The sequence below is a fragment of the Lepeophtheirus salmonis genome, chromosome 14 (assembly GCF_016086655.4).
Source record: "Lepeophtheirus salmonis chromosome 14, UVic_Lsal_1.4, whole genome shotgun sequence".
Lineage (NCBI taxonomy): Eukaryota > Metazoa > Arthropoda > Copepoda > Siphonostomatoida > Caligidae > Lepeophtheirus > Lepeophtheirus salmonis.
In genome coordinates this window covers 13,260,021-13,285,182 of record NC_052144.2, presented here as the reverse complement: position 1 = coordinate 13,285,182, position 25,162 = coordinate 13,260,021, and the positions used below count along the sequence as shown (strand labels likewise).

The following is a 25,162-nucleotide window of genomic DNA, read 5'->3' as shown; positions in this document are numbered from 1 at the left end:
TGTTATAATCAATGGAAACGCAGTGTTGACAATCGCAACATTCATAGAACTCAATAAAGTTTTATCATCCTTTGGCACAACGTCAGGTCTATTAGCTAATGAAGAGAAGTCGAGCATAATCACAAATCATCCATACATCGTAAATATTTATCGACCAATAGTCCAAAACAGGATCAGGGTACTTGGTGCATTCATAGGAAAAGACATCATGAGTTGCAACAAGAGAGCAATTCTATCCAAAATATATCAGCGTACCAGTTTCATAAAAAGCTTGGATTTTATAGATAGGATCGAATTGATCCATGGAACTCCTCTGTGATTTCTAAATGCCTACATATCATGCGTCTAACTGACTTCGATGAAAATTTGTCGAATAAGGTGGACAAAATTCTTCTCGCATTCCTTCATCTCAGCACAAAAAGTAATATTTCAATGAAGAGAAAAATGTCTGTAAAGAGTTGGGGAGGTCTAGAAATTATTAGTTTCTGAGACATATGGAAAGCTATGCTAGCCAAGTGGTTACTGAAATGCTTAAAAAGAAAGGACTTTTGGAACCACTGTGTCATAGATAATATCCTAAATGAAGAGAACTGTCATCAAGGAATGAAGTGGGTTTTTCAAAAACTAAGTGCAATTGGTATAATAAATAAAATTATCATTAATACCCGAGAAACGTTCCAATTGCTTGAATTATTTTGTCGCCTAGATGCATTTACAGAAGTGAATCCTTTGTTTCTGAGAAATGGTGTGGACGTTCTTAGAGACCTGGAGGGTTTGTATCCCAATCTTTTGGCTACATTAACTTTTAAAAGGCTTACGTGGTTACAGAGTAAAAACCATTTTAGACTACATTGTTTAATTGATATCTCATTCAGGAGTCAGGTAAAAACAATGAGTGTCAAATCAATTCGAAGATTATGGTTGCGGTGATCCTTGGATGCGGTAAATCCTCAAGAGTGTTGATGTGTCTGCTCCTCAGGCTTGTATGAGTTACGCTAATCGTCTCCTTACTCCCCCTGAGAAATGGTTCCCGTATCGAGTAGTGACAGGAAAAACTGAAGGTATCAGGATATCTATCAGATAATCTTAATTGCTATTTCTTAAATTCAGAAAGAGAGACAGCTTCTCACTTTCCGTGGAAGTGCCCAGTTTTAAAACCTGTTTACTCTACTCTTGGAGAGCTGGTAATGGAATGCTTCGGAGACTCAGTGAGCAGAAAGGATTATTTCCCACTAGCTTCCAACGACAAAATATATCCTCGTGCAGTGATTGTGAAAATACAATTCTGCATCTACGCCATGAATGCATCCATCTCCAAGCTTGACAGTGGCGTGAGAAATATTTTAAGAAACTTTATCAGCATTTAAAATACTGATAAGCTTAGGTCTTGAAGATTTTAATGAATATTTATTTGTGTTTTATATGTTTTTAGTACTTTTGGATAAATCGTTTTAATGTATTAATTGCATAATAATTATTTTATAAATAGACAATTTTATTGACGTCATAGAAAGCGAAGCAAAATCCAATATATTCTTGATTCTGGACTATACGTGTTTAATTTCGAAAAAAATGTTAGATTAATAGGAAATATCACTAATTGGCATGGGATATAGTTTAAAAAACAGTTTTAGATTGATTTATAAAACAATAAATTTGAAATCGATTGATCCAATCACAAGAATGGATTGAAAATGAAAAAAATTATGTCATAAAAAGATTAATATTTTTCTTCAATACATATTTTGTCAAAAAGCTTATTCAAAAGGCATGAATGATTTGAAAGATGGGGAGAAATCCCCTTTATGCAATAAAAATAAAAAAGTGTATTATTGGTTAAAAGTCCGTTGAGTCTATATATCTCACGATGTGTTCAGACCTGCAGGAAGAGGAGTCCTTTTTGATGTGCATGCATAAATGATCGTGAGAGTCTTTGCTACTATTACCTTCACCATATATAATAGAAGTGTTACTCAATCACAAAAATGAAATAAATAAAACCATAATTCCACAGCTTTTTTTTGTAGAAAAAACAGGTACGGCCCAGTTTATTTGACTTGCTGGTATACTCGTATACCAAAACAATATTTACAAAAACTTAAATGAAACATACATTTTTATATAATTTATTAATAATTTTCTACAGAGCTACACATTGAATGATATATACTTTTGAAAAAAATGAGTTGTTGTTTTTGGAGCCATTAAAAAATAGAAAAGTTGGATTTAGGTACTTTATTGATTTCCTCAAAAACGACCCAATAAGTTTTCTTGAAACTCTTGAAATCATTAAATACATCATTCAGGAAATATTAAACAGTTTTCAAAAGCTTTTGGAAATATTTTGACAATTTAAATTCTGTTTTTACAAATGGGATATGCAGTTATTATAAATATGGTCGAATTTCCCCTAAAAATCTTTGGGAAACTTTAAGTTTTCATCATTTTTTTAACTTTGAGGAAAGACCATCTAAGTAATAAGTAACTATATGTGACTGTGCTCATGAAAGACACTGAGTAACATTGCTGATATGTTGGTGAGTAATAATTATAAGTCCTTGTTGGACTCAAAAGATAATTGATGATCAACATTAAAGTAATTCAGGCCTACTTTTTTGCTACAAATGAAGTGTATTTTTGTATATGTCTTTTCTCATCTAATAGCTACTTGTAGCTAATGGAATGAAACGTCAGGACATCTAAACTGCTCTCCTCTCCAACATTATTTTTATATACCGACAGGACATAGCCTTCACAGCTCTATTTAAATCCTATCCATATTTTTTTGTTTGTGTATGCCTTTTAAAATGGTGACTTCTACAATTTTAATGTCAGGTGAACACATTCTACAAAAATATGCTTTAAAGAAAGTATTTGGATTTGAGATTATCATACAAATCCTATAATACACTTGCAGACTTAATAATGATGATTTCTAAAATCAATAAAATAAAAATTTACACATTATTTTGTTTTCATCTGTCGATATTTCTGCCTCTTTCTCCCTTATAAGTGTTTTAAATTTTGATTGGTAAAATTCGAATAACATTTTGTTAAACTATAAACAATTCACAATAAATATAAAACTCTAATTTCATTTTGGGTTATTTCTTCCCTTACTTTTGATTATGGGCTTGTTTTCTGATTTTGATTTTTTTTTGAGGAAAGAATACAAAATACCGTGTGAGCAATTACAATCTGAACACTTTGAATTTTAAACTTTAAAGATATATAATTTATTAATCAACCATATAATTTCAACAAAATTTATACAATAAATATATTTGTGTCTCAACTCTCTTAATCATTAATGTAGCCGTCCTTAGTGGTAATGATGGCTTCCAGACGGCTGTGAAAGACCTGGCAACCGCTGCGGATGTATTTCTCTTTTATGACGTCCCAGTGCTGGCTGACAGTAACTTTGAGGACCTGGAGAGGTACCCAAAAGTCGTAGTAGCATAGGAGGTTGGCATCAAGGCTGCAGGAGGTCCAAAAGTGTCAAAAAAGAGTTCAAAAGAACCCAAAATACAAATTCATAAGAGTCTTATAACAGAGGAGATGGGTTTATTTTAATTGGTTGTGCCAAAGTGTACTACTCACCCTCAAAAATCTCTTTCAACCCACTTTTTGTTAGCTTTCTATACAGTCTGGTGGAAAACAACGGTACAACGTCGTGATATAGAATAATGATGTTTAATGTTGTGTTGGTCTTAAGTTCGGACTGAAAACTGCAATTCCACACAGTTTATTCTCGCTTCGGCCCACTTCAATCCTGCATATCAGTCCTATAACTTACAAAGTTCGCTCCTTTATGACGTCATTCAACTTTATTTTTTGAGTTCAAAGGACCTATAGTGTTAAAGATCGTCCGAAGGACTGATAGTACGAGTTCAAAGACTGGATTGTACCTAAAAATAAAGACTGAAACAACACGAATGATGTGTATCCTTGAATTACAAAAATTGTTCAATTTCACATACAAATTACAACAATAATCATACTTCTTTCTACAAAAAACAGATTTTTTAAATTTATTCTTGTACGTACACATTCTATTGACACTTGTCTTTTGATTAAATTACATTGCCTCCCGTCTATATCCTTTTTTATAAAAAATCAAATTTATTTGAAAGTAATACTTTTGCCTCTAGAAAAAACGGTTTTCTCTTCTTCAATTTTTTTAGTACATTCACTGAAAAATAATTCCATTATATCCTAAGGGAAATACCGATGATAGGCCTATTGTTGAAACATTACTTCAAAATGCTATTAAGTAATATTAATAATCCTGACTGATGTTCAATAAATATTTAAATACATTTTCTTATAGAAAGTTCAGTTCTTTACTTTCTTAAGCATTGGTGTAATATCCAATTTTACAAAGCAAAAGGGGACAGTTGCAACACTCCCATTTTTTTGGACATTAAAAATTATCCAGGTATAATACCGAGTAGAACATTAAAAACTAAACATTTGGAATTTGAAACTTCAACAAGATATACTTTAGAATTGAATTTTAACAAAATTAATAATATAAATAGATGCGTGTCTGAGTTCTCTTAATCATTAATATAGACCCAATTAGCGGCAATGATGGCTTCCAAGTGGCATCGAAAGGCCCGGCACCTGTTGCAGATATAGTCATCTGGCATTGCGTCCTAGTGATGTATGACAGTGGCTTTGAGGGCCTCAGTGTTTGGATGACGAAATCTGTAGGCCTTCCACTTGACATGTAAACAAAAGGTGTAGTCGAGGGGGGTTGCATCAGGGATGTAGGGGGAAAACTTATCAAAAGAGATACCCAAAGAACTCAAAATACTCATTTAAAATAAGAGATGAGTTTTTTTCATTGCCGGTGCCAAAATTGGTCTCTCCACCGATCTTTTCGCCAACTTATTTCATAGTTGTCTGTAAAGTCTGGTATGAAATCCCGTCTCTTGTATGGCCCCTCATGGCTTAGAGGAATAGGCCTAGGCTGTTTTCATTAACTCCTCCAGATCCTGTTTGACCTTTTTGACAGAGCCCCTCTTCCTCTCAAACGTTTCATACTTGCTGACGGCATAGATGGAGGTCATGGAAACACCCAACTGCTTGAATTGGGAGAATGGATATGCGTCAAACACGTTCAAGTATCATTGTCTCAACTAGATACCTCAAATTTATTTTGTTTTGTAACTAGTTATTTATCCTTTAATATATTGAAATATGAATTAACTCCCATTATCCATGCACTGAATAAACCGAAATCTGGGTTTTTATATAATATTAATCTGAATTTTCTGTTTACTTTAAATCACTTTTCATTGAAATGATTTAGAGGGATGGAAACTCTCATACAGAAAAATGTAAAATTTAATAAACGATAGATATTATTTCATAATTGTGGACTGTTAGTTCATTAAGTAATTATTTACTGGCAATTTTTAAAAGTCTTAAAAAAGCTTTTTTATCAGAATAAATCCAATTTCGATTTCTTGATTTAAACAAACCGCACCGTTTTAAAATTCTTGCAAAATTCCAGATTTAAAGGAGTAATTTTGACTCTTTTGCGTCAGTATATGCGTAATTATTCGTGTCCAAAGATTTATGGAAATTTAGATTTATGAATATTATAATTTTTGGTTTTAAAATTGGATGGAAATTGTGTTCCGTGCTTGGAAATATCAATTTTGTAGAGAAACATTTCTGAAATACATAGGAATGTAATATCCGGAATTTTTCTTATAAAAATATTTTTTAATTTGATAAACACACATAATATATGTTTTCAATGTCTATTTATCGTATAGACTCATCGTATAGACGTATTACTGAATGTAACACTCATGATTTAAAACCAAAAAAAATCCTATGTGTTTGCAGTATTTAAGTTAGGCATTACGCAGCGAAACGGGCTAGATACAGACTATCCTGAACTAACCCGACTAGGTTTTTACTAACCACGGCTAGTGTGACTGCCCTGGCTATATATAATTAAATGAAACTATAAAGTATTCATAATGTCATGTCAATTATTTGATTAAGCCACTATTATTCTTCTTTTATTCTTGAGGAGAGAACATTTAAGTATGGAGTAATTAAGGATGAGTGTGCTCATGAAATACAGTGAGTAACATTGGAAATTTTGGGGGAGTTATCTCTTATATACTTAAAGCAAAAGTTGTCTTTAATTAGACACCTTATTACTCCGGGCAATGCCGGGTACTATAACTAGTTATAAATAATTGAATGAAATATTAATAATTGAACACTTGATTTCCCTTAGCTCCAAACCCCTATGAAATCCCGAAAAACGGGTACTTTAGAGTAAAATTCTATTAGGTATGCTGTGGTAAGAAATTTGAGTAAAAACCAGATGGGAGCAACTGTCTCATGCCTACCCTAAAAATACAAAGAAGTTGATGTTATTTGCAAAAATATTCAATTACTTTTTATATGGTACATATTTTACCTAAATAAATTTTTCCTCATCATCAAAGGAAATTGTTGGAACATAAATTACTGTCTGAATAGTTGCAATAGAATAGGATTTTAGAGCAATTTGACACACTCATACATATAATGTAACGTAGGCAAAGACTCACTTGGTAACATACTTCATCCATATAATATGTACCTATGATATATTTTTATTAATATATTTATTGATTATTATATGTAGACATTGAGATGGTTTTATTGTAAGACATATTCTACAGGAGTTAAATTAGTACTGAATAATATAATGCTAAATGTGAATTATTTTAAACACCATTAGTGAACTGGGATATTACACATCCCAAGATTGATAAAAATGTTATCAATAAAAATATATTATATTTTATGAACACTTATTTTTTTTTCTTTTTTATTGTGGTCTTTTTTATTATTATTAAATATTACATTTTAAAGCAATGAATAATTAAATAAAATACCTAGAGGAATTGCATTATAACAATATAAATAAACATTTTAGTTTAGAATTAGACCCTCCAGGGATAAACTAATTCATCCGGTTTTTTTTAAAAGTTTCAATCTAAACAATTCTATAAAAGAATAAAGTGTTCATTTAACAATATTTGAAGTAAAATAAAAATGAAAAGGATGAACAAAAATATTGAAACAATGGACACAAATATTAGGAAAACGATAAAAGTTGTAATAAAATTTCCACAGCTATATCTTATCTGAGAAACGATGATGTTTTCTAAAAAAATTCACATTATGTTTTATATTTTTCAGTTTATGTTCTGATTCAGAGGGTATGAACCTCACTGTGTCAGAGGCAAAATCCCATAACTTTCCATATACTCTTGGTATTTTTATATTAAAAGCAACGTATCTTGCTGTGGCACCCATTAAAATGTCTCTGAAATCTTCTACTCTGATCGGCTCTCTCAAAGTAAGTCAAATTGTAAAAGATTGACCAGATGTCATAAAAGAACGAGTCACATCCCAAACTCCACACATAGTTATAAAGGTTACATAATTCCCAAAAAATATCCCGTGACTCCCATACTCCATTAGAGTGAGCTTCTCCAAATAGAAATATCTGCAAATTTGAAGACATCTCTTGGATTGAAAACGGTAGACGATGTTTTAAAAATTCAGACTACTCACCCATGATAATAATGGTCCAAACCCAACATGGAAAGCACACACCCAACCCAATTACGAGGCAAGGGAGTCCATTAAACATCCTCAACAGAAAGATGAGGATCAACTAGGTGAAGGACGATTTCAGAAATACATTTTTTTAGAGCAACAGTGAAGACGGAGAATATAGATCAATATCTCAAGAAATATCCAACAGAAATGTACCTGAAATATTGGAGATCGTCGGGGTTCTTCTTTACTGGGAGACATTTTAATGACGCCCGGGCGCACTGTGCTGATTGCAATCAAGTGGAGACAATCTCTCACATATTCCAGGACTGTTGGACTCTTTGGTGTCAAATGTGATATGAAACTTCCAGACTCTTATACTTGCGACACGTTTCAGCGGTGTCTTTCGACAAGTTTAAATTAATGCAAATAGAGCCGAACTTTTCATTCCTTTCATACGACGAGAATGTCGTGGTCACGATGATATAGGGTTTGTAGTTATTGGTTATATGTATGATGATTAATGTTATATTATGTTGTGTTAGTAAGAATTCTTTTCATTACGAGCAATTGCTTAGCGGGGCGGTCGCTCTTCCTATGTTCTACCATTCAACTTAAGGCTTCTAAGCTACCTGTAGTTAGTGTTGGTATGCTCTCCAACACGACCATTACATACTTACTTATGCAGACGCTGATTAGTGATTGACTCTGCTCTGTAGTTTGACAGCTTTATGTGGGAGACAGAGGACGAAAAAGAAGTATTGAGGAGGAAAAAATGGAAAAATCATTCGTACGTACAATTTGCAGCAATATCATATACAATATAACTTTTCTATGTACTACTTATGAAGTTCAAAAGTTTGTTTCGAACTCTAGTTTAAATGTAATAATTGAGGCTGTATCATTGTAAAATGAGTTTTACTAATTCTGAGCTTTTTAAAAATAAATTCTAAAAATTATTTCTATGTGAATTTTTTGAATAGAATCAAATGTATATCTTTAATAAAATAAAGAAATAAAGTAAGTAAATGGGTATATGGAGAGCTGAATAAAATATGTCCTGCAGGTATGTAAAATAAAAGAAACCGAAAATAAAAAGGGGAATCCTGATTGTGTTAAGAATGTTCGGGAGAAGAGCAGCTTACTTGGCATTACGTTTTATTAAAGCAGCTGCAAGCATTCATGAGTAAAATGAAATAAATACAAAACCACTCCGTAAACACCATGGACATAATTCTAGAATCACTTCGATGACGATCCTCAATTCTACTCTGAGAACAGCAAAGACTTTCACTTGTAACCACCAAGCAAACCCTCATTATTACTCTTTGTCTTTCATAAGCACTAACTATTACTTAATACTTATATGTTCCCTTCTCAATAATAACTTAATAATGATAACAGCTTTAGAATATAAAAAAATATGTTCAGGTTGCAACTACAAAAATGGTTGTATTTTTTTATTTTCTATGTCATTTGGGACGTGCATACCTCTGGTACCTTAGATCTTCATTAATATCACGATGGGTAGTTGGGTAGGACGCTACGTCAATACTCTCAGCGATTGGGTTCATCGTTTTTTGGGATTTTTTTTTTTTGTTAATTTTCCGCAAAATAGCATGACTTCGACCGATTTGGGCCCCTTTTTGGTCACACAACTCCTGGAGAAGCATCGTTAGTAGGTCTGCATCATCTTACTCAACACGTTTTCTCAATTTCTGGACGAATTGAGTAGTGAATCCGACCAATTTAGCCAAAAGCGTATTGTCTATTTTCCCATTTAAATGGACCAAAATACGAAACGTTTTTATTCCTGACTAATCATAATGAACAACTGAAGTGGTACATACTAGACTTATTCTCCATGAGTGTTTTTTCAACGGGGATGGGATAAAGCCAGAGAAGAGAAAATTGCAAACGTTTAAAAGAAGTACACTTTATAATTTGATTGAATTAATTTTTTCTTCTTTTATTTGGATTAGTAATATTATCTTTTAGTATTAATCATTGATAATCACGACTGTGCCAACATTTTCCATAGATGAGGGAAGATTAAAATTGAAATTATAGCTAAAGTGCCATTAACTACATATGTTTTAAAGTTGGTGCCAAAAGTTATAATATGGATTTGAACTTTGCAAAAAAAAAAAAAAAAGTCAAATCTCAATATCACTTCTAATAGGTGAGTAATATGCGAAAAAAAGTCAATATTTTGCCCTTTATCACTTATCTATCAAGAAACAGTAGTTCTAAGAATTACAGTCCTATGAACGAGCTAATAAAAAAAATTGAAGAATAAATAAATAAAAGCTTAGATTGCCTTTATTTCCATAATGGCCTTTATTAAAACCTTTTAACTTACTTTCCATGAAAAGATTTTTTTTCATCAAATACATATCTTTAGAGAGGAAGAAATAAAATATTCATATTGTTTTCAATTTTTTTCTATTAAGAGTGATTTAATATTCTACTTTGTTTGATAATAATGCAATGGATTAAGGGGGGAAATGTAATGCGCCATAATTTAATGTTTTATTAGTTGAAATAACTTCCATTATAATTAAAGGACTCTAGAGGAAAAGGGGGGGGGGGTATCTAAAATTCAGCCTGAATTAAAAAAAAAAAAAAAAATACAAATATATATATAGAACAGTTCCCGACTTTCTGAGATAAAAAGGAGGAATTTATAAGTAATTAATTCTTTCTTTGTATCTTGCAATGGGTATATGAACAGTGTTATGAACCGGTATCCTTCAGGTATGTCTGAACACTTTGAATTTTAGAATTCAATAAGATATGATTTATTAATAACGATGGACTTTCAACTGAATTAATACTATCAATAAATGTATGTCTGAGCTGTCCCTAGTGGTAATGATGTCTTCCAGGCGGCGGAGGAAGGTCTTGTTCCCACTGCAGATGTAGTTTTCTGTCATGGCGCCCCAGTACTGGCTGATGATGGAATTGAGGGCCTTGGTGTTAGGATGACAGACACTGTAGGCCTTCCTCTTTACAAAATATGTAGTCGGAGTGGGATGGGATCAGGGTTGTAGGGGCCCAAAAGTGTCAAAAAAGAAAAGAAAAAAAAGATCTCAAAAGACTCATTTAAAAGAGTCATGCATTGGAGGGGATTTGGTTCTTTCATTGTCAGTGTCAAAAGTGGCATCTTCACCCACTTTTTTTATAGTTCTGGTGTGAAACTCCGACATCTCTTGCATAGGCCCTCAAGGACTTGAGAAGATTGGCCTAGGCTGTTTTCTTTAACTTATCTAAGTTTAGTTTGGCCTTTTTGAAAGAGCCTTTCAACTTCTCTAACGTTTTGGACTTGCTGACAGCGTACATGGTAGTCGTGGAGACGTCCTAGTCCTTGGAGTGCGCAAATGTAAAACGTCGTTCACGTTCAAATGTCATGTTCTCGACTTGTTCGTAAGTAGAAAGATCAAATATGTTTTGTTTTGTAACAAATTGTCTCTGCTTTCATATTTTGAAATCTGAATTAGGTTCAATCCCTCAGCCTTAATTAATGAACAAATTAGTAAATGTTTAGATTTCAATGGAACACTAGATACAAAAGAAGTAAATACGACTGATTAATGTATTTTTGTTTTGTTTTTCTAGATAAAAACAATTATGGGGACATTACATATGTTTATAGACAAGCCTGAAATTTTAGAAATTGCTTTTATTAATTATGTGTATTCATTTTTTTACATTTAAAATAATTCTATATCAAGTTTTATAATTAATAACTTAGAAGGAGACCACGGCATTATTATACCAAAATAAAAATTTTCAATGTCTCTTTTGTTGTTTTTTTATTTTGCTACTAGTTTTTTCTCTTATTTGTGTCTTGAATGCTGATTGGTTGAACTCGAATTAACTCTTGCTATGCATTAAAAAAGGATTTCTCTTTTTGGTAGAAAGTTTGTGAGTTGCAACGAGGTGACATCGTGACAAAATTACAATGACCACCTTGTAAGGTGGTCAATTATTAGTTCATATAGTCTAAATGATGAATATCACTATGGAATATCACCTGATTTGCCAAGCTGAAAAAAAAGGTGAAACTCCATTTAAACTCTTCATGTAAAGGATAGCCAAGAAAAGTGCTAATCAATATCCAGACTAAACATGTACTCAAATATGGCCACTTCTGTCTAAAAGATAATTTAGACTGCAATTTATATGAATGAAGCAATGTTTGTCTGTCGATGCCTTTCTTTTGGAACCTGTACTTAATATCTTAGTACTGCGTGTCTACATGATCCTAGACATACTTCTGTAGCCACAAGCGTGTGTGACTAAAATACAGCCCCTCATCTTAAAAAAGAAAAGAAAATGGGAATACATATACTTATATTAGGCTTCGAAAATTAAATATTTTCCCAAAATATGGCTTTATAAATGTAAGATTTTGCACTAAAAAAATTTTGTTAGACAATTTTCTGATTGTTTCACTATGAATTGCTTGAATGGACACCAGCAAAGAGAAAACTCGGAATATTCAACAGTGTTTATTCCATAGCAGCAAAAACATAAGCCAGCCAATGTAAATAATGTTTATAGACATTATAATGTAACAGCCAATCACGAGCAATTTTGGTTTTTTCGTTTCCGATCTGTTAATTTTGATGTCAGAGATGCACCACGCTCTGGAAGGCCAATTCTAGAAAATATGGATACAATAATGGAAATCGTCGAGTTCAAACATCATGTAAGCACTTTTTGGGTTGCCAAAGAAATAAACATTAATGAAAGATTTAAAAAACAAACAAAAAAAAAAAAACTTTCACATTTATTTTAGCTAAACCTTATAGGTATATTATTAACGCCACGTTTGTCTGTTGATGCCTAATGAATCCAAGCAATGTAGCAGACTCCAGCTAGTATTCAATGACTCAAATAATGTAACAGTAAAAAATTATAATAGAAAATAATTATGAAGGAACTTGGATAAACTATTGGAATATTTAACAATCATAGTCATAGTTAACCTGTTCGATTCAACATATTTACAATACAAAAAGAATTTAAAAAATCTAAAGGACGACCTTCACGAGGATATTCATTCAAAATAAAGGCTAAATAATAATATATAAAACAATATAGGAAGCTTCCTTCGGATAAATATTGCACTAACATACAAAGGAGTTGCTTTCATTATACTGTTAGATTTTAGGGGTTTAAATTACTAAAAAGCAAATAAATTAAAAAAAGTAATAAATATATATATATGTAACGTAATCTTAGATTATAGTAAAACCCCCCAGATTAAATAAAATAATATTAAATAGGAAATAATTACACTTGTGCAAGTTTCAATTAAAAATATAATACATTTTATGATTTTACAATTCCTAGTTCTCTGAACATAGAATTGTTTATTGCTGTATCAAAGTTAGAAAACGCTTTTACACACATGTAAAAACGTGAAATATTTTGGTAAACATGGTAAAATTCCTTTTTAGGGTTGTTGGACCAGCCAAGTCTTAGCACCGGGCCTATCAGTCCTTGGGACTGATCCTAAAGACTATCAGTCTTTCGGGCTTTAAATACTAGAACTGGTAAAAAAAATAAAAAATACAGTTGAGTGACACCATCAAGAACCAAAATTTATAATTTTCACGAACGATATACAGGATTGAAAGGACGGAACTGCAGACTAAACAAAGACTGATACAACACTATTTATTTATGTCTCAATTTAGCAATTTTGGCAGTTTAAAATTGCTAAATTGAGACATCAATAAATAGTATAGGGCCAGTCCTTGTAAAACTTATCACGCGTTACGCGTAAAATTGAAATTTTATGACCAATTTTACATTCTTTTACTGGCTCAAAAAAAAAAAAAAAAAAAAAAGAGTTTTAGCCACGAACTGGTCTTAAAGTTTAAAGAAATAATATTCAGAAGACATTGATTAATTAAAATAATGTCTTTGTATGGTTTTTCTATGTGAAGTTATTTACTATTTCGAAAATATATTTTGACATAAAATACGAGATTGTCCCAGAAGTACCCGGACTAACTATGAGATAGTGATTATTGTTTTAAAAAGAAAATCACTCTATTAGAAATTACACAATCTATACAGGATATATTTCAAGTTTCAAAAGAAAATGATGTACTTTATTATTGTACTAATGAAAATGATGACTTGATTTAGAGTGACGAGTCGGCACTGAACGTGGGACAGAACCGATTTTAAACTCCATATTAAGTGAAAATATGTAAGTCCTTATTTATTTGGTTCAATCCAGTCTAAGGACGGGTTCTATCAGTCCTTGGACTGGTCCTTAAGACTGTTGGTCCTTCGGACTGTCATAACTAGAGCTGATTAAAAAAATAAGAAATAAAGCTGAGTGACATTACGAAACTTTAGATATAAGTTTAAGGAAACATATGCAGGACTGAACTGGACCAAATTTTGTAAAGTTTAAGGAAAATATGCAAGACTAGACCAAACTCTAACTATAAGTTTAATCCCTGATATGCAGGATTTAAATGGACTGGGCCGAGCCTAAACTGGAAAGGACTGCTGTCTTTAGCCCTAAAAAGTACAACCCTATCATTTAGTAAACAATATTTGTTTTGAATTTTGACAATTATTGTAAATGTTTTTTTGTAGACCCTATTGTATTATTCTTTTTTGCTTGTTTGGTCACCAAATAATATTGATCACTACTCCTATTGTAAACATTTGCAAACATGTACAATGTTCTATTGTACTTATTTTCTCTAAAAATCATATGGAAGCCTCAGTTCAAATAGTTTTTTGTGTACGAATATAAAATTAATGTAACATCGTTTTTCGTTTACGGTAAACATATAAAAATTAACGTCTGCCTCAGTGGTTCTCAAACACTGCTACGTGGAGGAACGTCATACATATAGTAAGTAACAACTAGTGCACATTTAGCTTGTTCATAAAAGTGGAGCAAGTTGAGAGCTTGATATTTCCCTGTTTGTAGGTACATCCTGTAAAAAGTTTGAGAACCACTGGTCTACAATTATAATTTTGGTCACTTTTACTCTGAATATAACATTTATTAGTCTTGAGTTCGATTTATAACTATTGAATAATTAAATATGGAGTCGTGTTTTATTTAAAGCTTCATGCAAAAGAAAATATTTGTCTTTTGAATGTATAAAATCGAAGGTTAAATTCATAATCCCTTATCTGTTGTTCGCAATGTAGATATGTTAGAAGCCATATTTTAACCATAAGATGTAGTTTTGGGATCCCCGAACTACAACAGTATATCAAGGAAAGCTAAAAATGTGGGAGATATTTTTTTTTGCATAGTTAACAAAGAATATAAATAGAAAAGTAGAATCTTTTTAGAAAATATTTATTTGTACTATAAGATATTATTTGAAAATTTTTATGAATACTTACATCATATTTTGTTGACTGAACCCAAAAACATAAGAACTAGCAAAACATCAAAAAAATTATGAGTTTCATAACTTTTTGGGGTAATCATAAATATATAAATTTTGCGAAAAGTCAATATTTTTCCATATTTCAGAAGCAAAAACAGCCTAACTGCAATGTGTTTTTAATTTATTCAGTACAAGACCATGCTAAGAGGCTTTAACCCTTAATGAGTAGAAGCCTGTCAATGCCAACAACTAAAAACTTTTAACTTGAGATAAAAGGCACTAGATGAAAGCTATAATTTCCAAATTTATAAAGTGAGATAAATTGTGAGTATTTTAAACTGACTAATAGTTGCAGCAGTGTACAGTTTTTTCTATTAGCCTTTAACAAATATAATTATAACACTATTTAATTTCAATAGCTACATGTACTAGGTACATGTATACAGTCACATTTTTAGTATCTTTAATATAGTTATATATACATGAAAGATACATTTTAATACAAGTCAACCAAATAGCACAGTTGAATACTAAGTTTCAGAAATTTTATAAATGCATTTTATAAATTTGGTATTTGTAACATACATACATAAAGATCAGACTTATAATCCAACTACTGGACTATATTAATGATAAAAGGAAAATTTGATTCCTCTAGCTTCAATATTGGGGAAGATAATCACACAAATATTAAAAAAATTAAATATCTCATTTTAAACTATTCTCAAGATAGCAGTTTACTAATGAAGGGTTAAAAATAAATATTAAGTTAGGGAAAAAGTAATTTTAGATTTGTCACTTAATTTCGATGCTTTATAAGAAGTGTTACAATCATCAAAGAGAGATTAATGAGTATTGAAGCTCAAATAGATGAATGTTTAGAAAATGGGTGTTAGGTCACTCACATGTGATGGACAATATTAAAGATATTTTACTTAAGCCACCCATCTTAGCACTGTTTGATCCGTTAAGAGAAACACGTTTAGAGGCAGACGCATCAAGAACCAAGGTCTTGGATTCAATTTAATGCAACAGCATGGACAGTGATGGAAACTAATTGAATGTGGTTCGAGATTTGTCACTGAAACACTATCAAGATATACGATGATTGAGTTAGAAGCTCTTGCCATCAAGTGGGCCCTTAAAAAATGTTATATTTACCTTAGTGGACTAATGCACTTCGAAGTAATAACCGATCATCATTCCCTCTCTACTATATTCAATAACTATTTTATAACCCAAATCGAAAACGCCAAAGTACAGAAGATTAGAAAGTACCTTCAATATTATCAGTTCAATGTGTCATGGAAGAAAGTAAAATACCATATCATTGCAGATGCTTTATCACGAGCTCCAGTAGATTATCCTGAGAGAGAAGAAGAAGAATTAGAAAGTGGAATGAAAGACACGATTAGATTAGCCATAATGAGAATAGCTGTAATAGAGAATCAAATCCGAAATATTGTTTTAGTAGATCCAATCCTTGAAGAGATACGAAATATAGCAAAAGTGGATGAAGACTATCGAGCACTCGTACAATTCATAAAATGTGGTTTGAAAGAAAAACGAAGAGTAGAAAATCATTATGTAAGATTATTTCAGAACATGATCGAAAACTAAGCTGTTGAGGACGGTTTATTATTGAAACGAACAGGAATTGTCGTCCCTCCAGCGTCCTTGCTAAACTCCATTTGTTACATCAAGGAATGACGAAAACCAAAAGAAGAACGAGAGAATCAATATTGTGGTCTGGAATGAACAATGAAATTGACATGATTATTTTAATGCTTCTTACCGAGTTTAGAATATAAATATACCTATATGTAATACACGCGAACCTTTGTAGAAGTCTCTCTTATTTATTCCCCGTTTATTCTAAGAATATATGCAAGATAAGATCGGATAACAGAGATTCCAACTTCCTAATTCCTAATAGATCTACCCCTATCAGCAAAATACTCGGACAATCTATTTTACAGACTTAATTTTAAGGGAAAATCGGTACATCTAAGCGCGTTGACCCTAGACGGGAACAGATGGTAGTAACTTGGATCCATGTCCAGAATATAGGATGGTTATAAAACAACCACCAATCCGAGCTCCCAGATCTTCTTGTGCGTCATCAAAGATGTGCACGATGTGCACAGCATGACGTTGTCTTGATGAAAACAAGATTCCTCTCCCATTTGAGTTTCTTTTTGTATCCATCCTTCTGCAAAGGCTTCAAAATAGTTGTATAATCGATGTTCATCTCCTTGGAGATGTTACAACTACTAACACGGCAGTCTATCTCAATATTTTTTATGATTATATGGACATTTTGGACAAAAGGCTTGCCAGTACGTGGTGCATCATTCATATTTGTTACACCATAAGGGAATCTCTCGAACCACTGTTGTGCAACACGAACCAAAAGGCTATCGTCTGTGTAAACATCACACATTTTCTTGGTCACTTGAGTTACGTTTTTCCCTTTCAGGTAGTAATAATGTAAAATATTCTTCCATTGGTGGCTCCATTCTCGACACACAATAATGCAAATATGCGGCCAAGCACAATGATATCCCAAAAGATTTATTGCACCTTATCGTTTGAATAGATGTGACCAATACTGAACAAGATATGCAAAGTGGTCCATTAAAATCTGAAACCTTTGAATTTTCAAATTCAACAAGATATAATTAATTAATTAACAATATAATTTCAACAAAATTAATACGATAAATAGATCTGTGTCTGAGCTCTTTTAATTATTGGTCTAGCCTCCCTTAACGGCAACTATGCCTTCTAAGTGGCAGCCGAAGGCCTAGCACCGCTGAAGATGACATCCCAGTGCTGACTGACAGTGGCTTTGAGGGTCTCAGTGTTCGAATGACGGACACTGTAGGCCTTCCCATTGACATGGACCCAAAAGATGTAGTCGAGGGGATTGGTATAAGGGCTGAGATGGGAGCCAAAAGTGTCAAAAAAGAGTTATTAAAAAAAACTCAAAATACTCATTCAAAAGAGTCTTGCAATGGAGAAGATAAGCTTTTCATTGCTGGTGTCAAAAGTAGCCTCTCCACCCACTTTTTTTGATAGCGCTCAGAAGTGTTATGGAGACGCCCAACTGCTAAGATTTGGGGAATGGAAATAGGTCGAACACGTTCAATTGTCATTTTCTCAACTTGTACGTAAGCTCATGTGTGTTTTGTTTTCTAACTAATTCCATATGTTTTGATATATCGAAATATGAATCAGTTTTTATAACTCAAGCTTGATTAATTATTGAATTATAGATGGTCAAGATTTCAAGGGACTGTCTGGTACTTTGGTAAGAAAGGGTGGGGAAATACGAAATTACTTATTCCTCAGCCTATTATAAATCATATCTTTTCCATTTAAAAGTTTGATCTATTTCTACTAATGAAGGAGAAGTTAGAACATAAATATAAAGCATAAAATATTATATTCAAATTTTAAAACACGAAATAAAAATGTTTTTCATTGGAGCGTAAACCTAATTTTTTTATCCATTTCGCTATTTCTACAACAACAACGACGACAACATACTTATAGTGAAATAAAAGATACATAGTCACATAAAATGTACTTAGAACATCTGACTTTCCAATGAATGAAAAAACAGCGAATTTATGTATACTCATATACACACATGTATGTATATATGTCAAGTTGAGAAAAATGAAGCTTATATGTCTCCCATCACCACAAAAACAAGCTAGGGTTATTTTTCTTGAAATTAAGTGTGGATTATATTTGTATATTTTCACGAATTATCGTCAATTTCTATTAACAAATAACACTTAAAAGTGTCGTAAATTGCTCTCAAAAAAGCCAAAATAGATTGCCATACTAAAATAATTAAATTTTTTTTTATTGAAATTGAAAAGTGTTATATCAGTATATTATAATTTATTGTTTTTTTTATTATAGAACATATACGTTCAGAAAATAATAACTTAGGATAATACCTAAAAAGACCGGGAAAATAAATAAAAAACGAGTATTTTTAAAATCAGAGGTGAAATTTACCCAAGGGCACAAATGAAGACTAAATTACATAAATATACAAATTGAAGCACAGTTTAGTGGCTTTGATTTGATAACCCTATCAATGCTATACAACAAGCCATTGCAAAGCTATAGTCAAAAGAATACAAGCAATCAAGTGTTTTTGCCTTTTTTTTTAGAGCAACCAACAATAAATTTTCAAGGCCCATACGGCAGGCATAGCCGTGGTCCAAAATACATTTGACTGGTATATTTAGTTTTTATAGACCTTGGAGAACAAGAAAAAACCAAATATTAAAAGATATGAAAAAAAATCAAAAAAGGGAAATTTTTTAATATTATAAATCATACTGATATAAATGATAATTAGCATTGAATATTACTACTGCTTTTATGTGTGTGCCAATATTTGCTGCAAGTGCTTTTGATGTATGCATCTGACACGACAGCCTACTCCTCAAAAAATTCAAAATTGTATTCTAATCCTTACTGAATAATCTGGGCCGTATGGACGGGGCTTCATCTAGACCCCTTTGAGATCTACTTGGCCTAGGGGGAGCTATATTTGGGGGCATTCTGGTGGCTATGTCTTTTTTCCATTATTATTTTACAAATGATCCTTTAATTGGTCAGGTGGAGTTTCACTGATTAAGTATAAGTAAAATTTATAATATTAAAATTACATAATCTGATATAGGAATTGTCTTGTAATTCCATTTACATAACAAATGATGTATATTTTCTTCTCTGGAAGTAACTGTGGATCTAATCTCAGCACTTTAAAAACTTTTATCAAGTGCATTCTTCAATGAGATACGTCGTTGCATATTAACTAATATTAAGACCGGAACGAAATTTTTATAGACTGTAATTAAAATAATGGACTGGAATTTGCATTTCGTTTTTCTTTCCACAATAAATACCAATTTTTCTCTAAAATTTATTTTTGAAATAAAAAAATGACTGATTTTATTACAAGGCTGGTCCAGACAGAAACTGGACCGAATTATTTTAAAACTAAAATGGCCACTCGAAAAAAAAAGTGCAAATCTCCACCTAAAAATCATTTCCTCCAGAAATTTACCTGCATTTTAGCTATATGCTAATAGTCAAAAAATTTAGCTGTTGCACATTTTTTAACCTTTTTTTTTACCTTCACCTCGTTTCCATCAAAATAAATATTAGTGGCTTTATTATCTCAACTAAACCAATTGAATTTGTAGTTATATGACTCAATTTGTTCCAAAGTTATAAGCGATTATGCGTTTTTAACGGCGACTTTGACCTTTCGGTCAACATACATAGCTTTGTGTTTGACGGTTTTTAAGGATCTATTGCCTCGTCTGGTCATGTTCTATAGTTGAAGTGGAAGGCAAAAGCTCCCCCATAGAACTATCTTTTATAAATTACATCATTATAGAAATCTACAAGTACTTTTTCAATTAATAATGCAGGTTCAGTTCATATTTCGATATATTGAAGCATAACCAATAAATGACAAAAAAGATCTCTAGATTATGTACAAGTCGAGAAATTGACACTTGAACGTGATTGACGAATTTACATTTGCGCGCTCCAAACATTGGGGCATCTCTATGACCACCGTCTACGCCATCTGAAATTCGTATACGTTAAAAAAGAAGAAGGGTTCAGTCAAGAATGTCCAACTGGAACCGGATATGTTAATGAATACAGACCTCAATCCCCTCAAGTCGATGAGGGCCATGCAAGATATCTCGGGGTTTCAAACGAGACTGTCTAAGGAGCTGTCAAAAAAGAGGGATGAAAGAGCCTTGCAAGGGTGGAAAGGCCGCTTTTGACACTAGCAATGAAAGAAACCCATCTCCTCCGTTGAAGAACTCTTTGGCCCCCCTACAGTTCTGATGCCAATTTCTTCTACTACACCTTTTGGCACATGTCAAGGGGAACCTGCAGTGTCCGTTATTCAAACATCGAGGCCCTCAAAGCCACTATCAGCCAAGACTGGGGCACCACGAAAGATGACTACAACTGTAGCGGATACCAGGCGTTCCGGCTCGCCTTTATGCCATTATTGCCGCTAAGGGCCGATACATTAATGATTAAGGTAGCTCGTACACATATTTATTTATAGTAATAATTTTTCAAAATTCTATCGTTTATTAATAAATTATATCTTGTTGAGTTGTAAAATTCAAAGTGTTTGGATTTTAATGGATGACTCGGTAATTTAGTAATAACTCTATTCATATCAGACCGGTCTAAGATTTCTATACTGAACCTCAATACTAATATGTACATTGCACATAGTATATGCTTTAAAAAAAGTCATAATAAACGTTTATGTAGAAGACAAGATAAAGAAAAGTGAAAACTGAAGAAAAAGACAAAGTTATGTCTTATAGATAAGATACATAGAGCGAAAATATCTGTTATCTATCACAAAGTTAGATCATAAAAAGCTGAATGTCGAGCTTTCACATTTAAAATAAAAGAAAGTCTAAAATTGGAGAAATGTCTAAATCATTTTCATATATTAAAGAAACCCCAACTACAATCATCTGATTTAAGTAATGGTTCCAAAACGTTTTCAATACATAACACTTCTTTCAAAAAATAAGAAAATAAAATATACATGAAAAGAACCCTGCTGGAGAACCGTCACGAAAACCAATAAATTAATAGGCACTTGAGATATTTCTTTGTGTCAGTTCTTCTTTAGGACTAAAAACTGGATTTCTATCCAGTTAAGTCTTGGTCCAGTCGAGTTAGTTTAGTCCTTTATATCAGTCCTAAAACGTATAAAGTTTGGTCCTTGATGACTTTCCACAACTTTTTTTTATCTTATTATATATTATTTATAGCACTGAGAGCCCGAAGGACCGACAACCTTAAGGACCGATCCCAAGGACTGATAGGACCGGTCCTAATATAGATAAGGGCTGACACAACATGAATAATGGGGACTAGAGTGTATGTTGAAGGAACACGGTTTATTTTAATCATTTTAAGGACCTACACAAGCCTAATGTATTTACATCAAAAAAGTTGTGAAAATAAATATAACAATTTTGGTCATGGAACTGTTAAAAAATGTTGTGATTGTGATGAGGATAATAGCTACCAATGAAAGATGAATATATTTACATTTATAAAGCAAATTTCGTCTGTTTTGGTAAATGTATGTTTTAATTCCACACAGATATTTTTGAGTGTATCTTAGGATTGCGTAAATACTTGACCTAAGAGTTAATAAGTGAATGGAGCAAGTACGTCATATTAAGAAAGAAAAAAATTCCAATTCTCATTTATAACTGGTATTTAACATTTTATTACTTTTCTAAGTTATGAAAAAAATAGACATTAAAGAACTTTTGCTTTTTACAAGATAATTTAATTAAATTTTTCAACTTTTTTTCAAAAAAAAATAAATTCTGACATTATTTTTGCCAATGCCTATTCCAGAAAAAAAACCAGACTTTCAGATTTCCGATTACTAGTTCCATTACTAATTGTTACCTTTATTGTATTTTGCAACCTTTCCTCGAAATAGAAACATCTTATAAAATAGAAAAATCGTATAAAAACGGTTTGTAAAAATGAACGAGTGTGTGTAGCTAAAGCTCTCATTCAAAATAAAAGATAAGGGAAGTACATTATATGGCGTGGGACAACATAATTTCCTTTTTTATAATGTGTAGCAATCAGGCTGTAGAGTTAGTTGCAGGATGGGCGCCGGGGTTTAATTCTAGAGACAAAGTTCTAAAGATTTAAACAAAAAATAAAGTCAGTCATTATCATGTGTTGGAATAGTAATGGGAACAAGACATTTGCCGTCGAATTTTTTTACCAGATATAAGTTTGACAGAGTATTTTGTCAAATTAAACTAATTGATTTTTTTTTAGTTTTGATTTTTGTAATCTATAAAAATCAGTTAAAAGCTTTAACTTTTAATATACCGAAAACAATTTTTCTAATTCATTTTCATTATTTTAAATACATTGAACGCGAATAACTCCACAAAATATAGGGAGCTTAAACTGATGCCGGTAGATTTTTTGTCATGCAAGAATTATAAATTAGTGGGATTTGTCCAAATTCTGTAATTGAAACTGAATGTATTCTGGAAAGCCCAAAATTGTTAAGATCTTTGCAGAGTCACCAAAAAATATTTACTTAATCAAATTATCATTCACAATTATTAAAAAACGATAAAAAATGTTATTTTAAGAGCAACAATAAAATGAAGAAGTCTTGTGCCATTAAAGTACCAAATTTTATTCTGTTTATGAAAAAGGAAAACGCTAACTATATGATATGACTGTCAAAACTGTCTAAAACAAAACTTTAAAAAAAATAAAACCATTATCAAACAAAAATATAACTTTTTTGATTTATTATACAGATAATTTATTTGTAACAATACAATTTATAATAACTTTTGGCTATGCACTACCGCTAGTCTTTGATATATCAATAATAGTGTACGACTTACTTTTTGTAACATAACTCAGAGTAAAGTATCTTATTACATTTTCAATATCATGAACATGTCAATATAGGTATTTTGTATGAGCTAACATTGTTATGTAAATAAGCTAAAACATTTAACTCTTTGTCAAATAATACCTTTTTCACGAATAAAATTATTAAAGTTACATAGTTCAATTGAAAGCAAAGACAAAAAAGTTTAATGGATATACACTTATTATTTACCCTAACTTTTGTTAATTTAGATAATTTACCTATGACATATTTCGTAGGCATATGGCCACATATACATGAATGGTCAAAACCAAGGTTTAGTTTGAGTTTTGAGTCCCAATAATTTTGAAATTAGGTTCACACTCATCATAGAGTAGATTTTATAATGTGTGACGTAGAGCTTTGTTTAAGGTATAAAGTGGGGAACGAAACCTTTCCATAGCCTTTAGTTGTGACTTTATCGCAGTTATTCCTAATTATAAGGTTTCATTACGTAACCAAACGACAGCTGAAACAAAAATTAACTCGATTTGTTTTTATCACATTTCTTTAAGTTAAAAATGTTGGAGGAACAATACAAAATGCAAGGTTTGTGCAATGTTCTCCAGATTGGTGTCAGTGTCGAAAAAAAAGTTAAAGGATGAATACATAAAAGTATGGAGAAGGAACTTTGATGGATGGATATTATAACTATGTAAGTTCATATATATATTAAATTTGACCGTAAATTTAGTGACTCCTCCTGAGGATCAAAAGAAAAAGTTGCCAAAGAAGTAAGTTTAAAAATCAAAAAAACAATTAAACTTTTATACTATATTCACTATCTTGAATTAAGGTAACTTTAAAAAAATGTATTATATACGACCCTCAAAAATAATTATTTCTCTTTCAAAAATCGAAATATATAATGTCACAGGATTAAAATATTTATTTAATCCTTTATAAAAACATTTATATTGGCTTAAAAATTCATTAAAGGTTCCAAAAATAAATACTTTCCCAAAAGTGTTATCCTAGTTAATTTTTTTTGATGAAACTACTCCATTTTTGTCAAGTATGTTTTAAAAAAATACTTAATTACAAAATATCTTTGTTCTTAAAGTTATTCGATGATCTCACAATGGAACAAATACCATGTGGTTGGAGCCTCCTAGGAATCCGAGCCGGGAGCAGCAACGCAACAATTGCTCGAAATCTGGGACAGAGTCAGACGTTTGATCATAAGGTTAAGAGGGAATTTGAGGCCTCTATAGGTGATTTTGAGGCAGCACCTATCCGGGTGAAGTAAAAAGCCACGTGATGTCTCATCATATGTTTCTCCAAGGCCTCAGATTCAACACTGATGCCTACCTGGACATACTAGAGACCAAAGTGAAGCCCTGGATGAACATGGTTGACAATGGGAGGTTTTTACAAGTGGCAGGAGGAATAGTCTCATTGCCACACCTAGAAATAAAGTCTCGAATGGCTCCAAGACAATTTTGACGACTTCAACTCGATTTTTGACTTCTAAACTCGCCGGATCTGAATCTGATGGATTTTTTTTTGTGGGGGATACGCAAAACGACAAAAAGAAAATAAATCCAGGATTTTCCAAGGTACCAAGAGGCAAAGTCCTACTCGCGCTTTTTTGTCCTCGTTTAGCAACTTTAATTGAGACAGCAGGTGAGTTTATTGAATAATTGGGCTTTAAAAAAGAATCACAATCCATCAA

General features: G+C 31.9%; 1 protein-coding gene across 2 annotated transcripts in view; it reads left to right on the top strand.

Moving 5' to 3' along the window:
* The window catches only part of LOC121129810 (uncharacterized), a 95,616-nt gene that overhangs the window by 55,929 nt on the left and 14,525 nt on the right, over window positions 1–25,162 (top strand). For both annotated transcript variants that reach the window (XR_011783641.1, XR_011783640.1), the window contains exon 5: window positions 24,551–25,113. The gene's annotated coding sequence lies outside the window, so the exon portion shown is untranslated. The remainder of the gene's footprint in view (window positions 1–24,550; window positions 25,114–25,162) is intronic.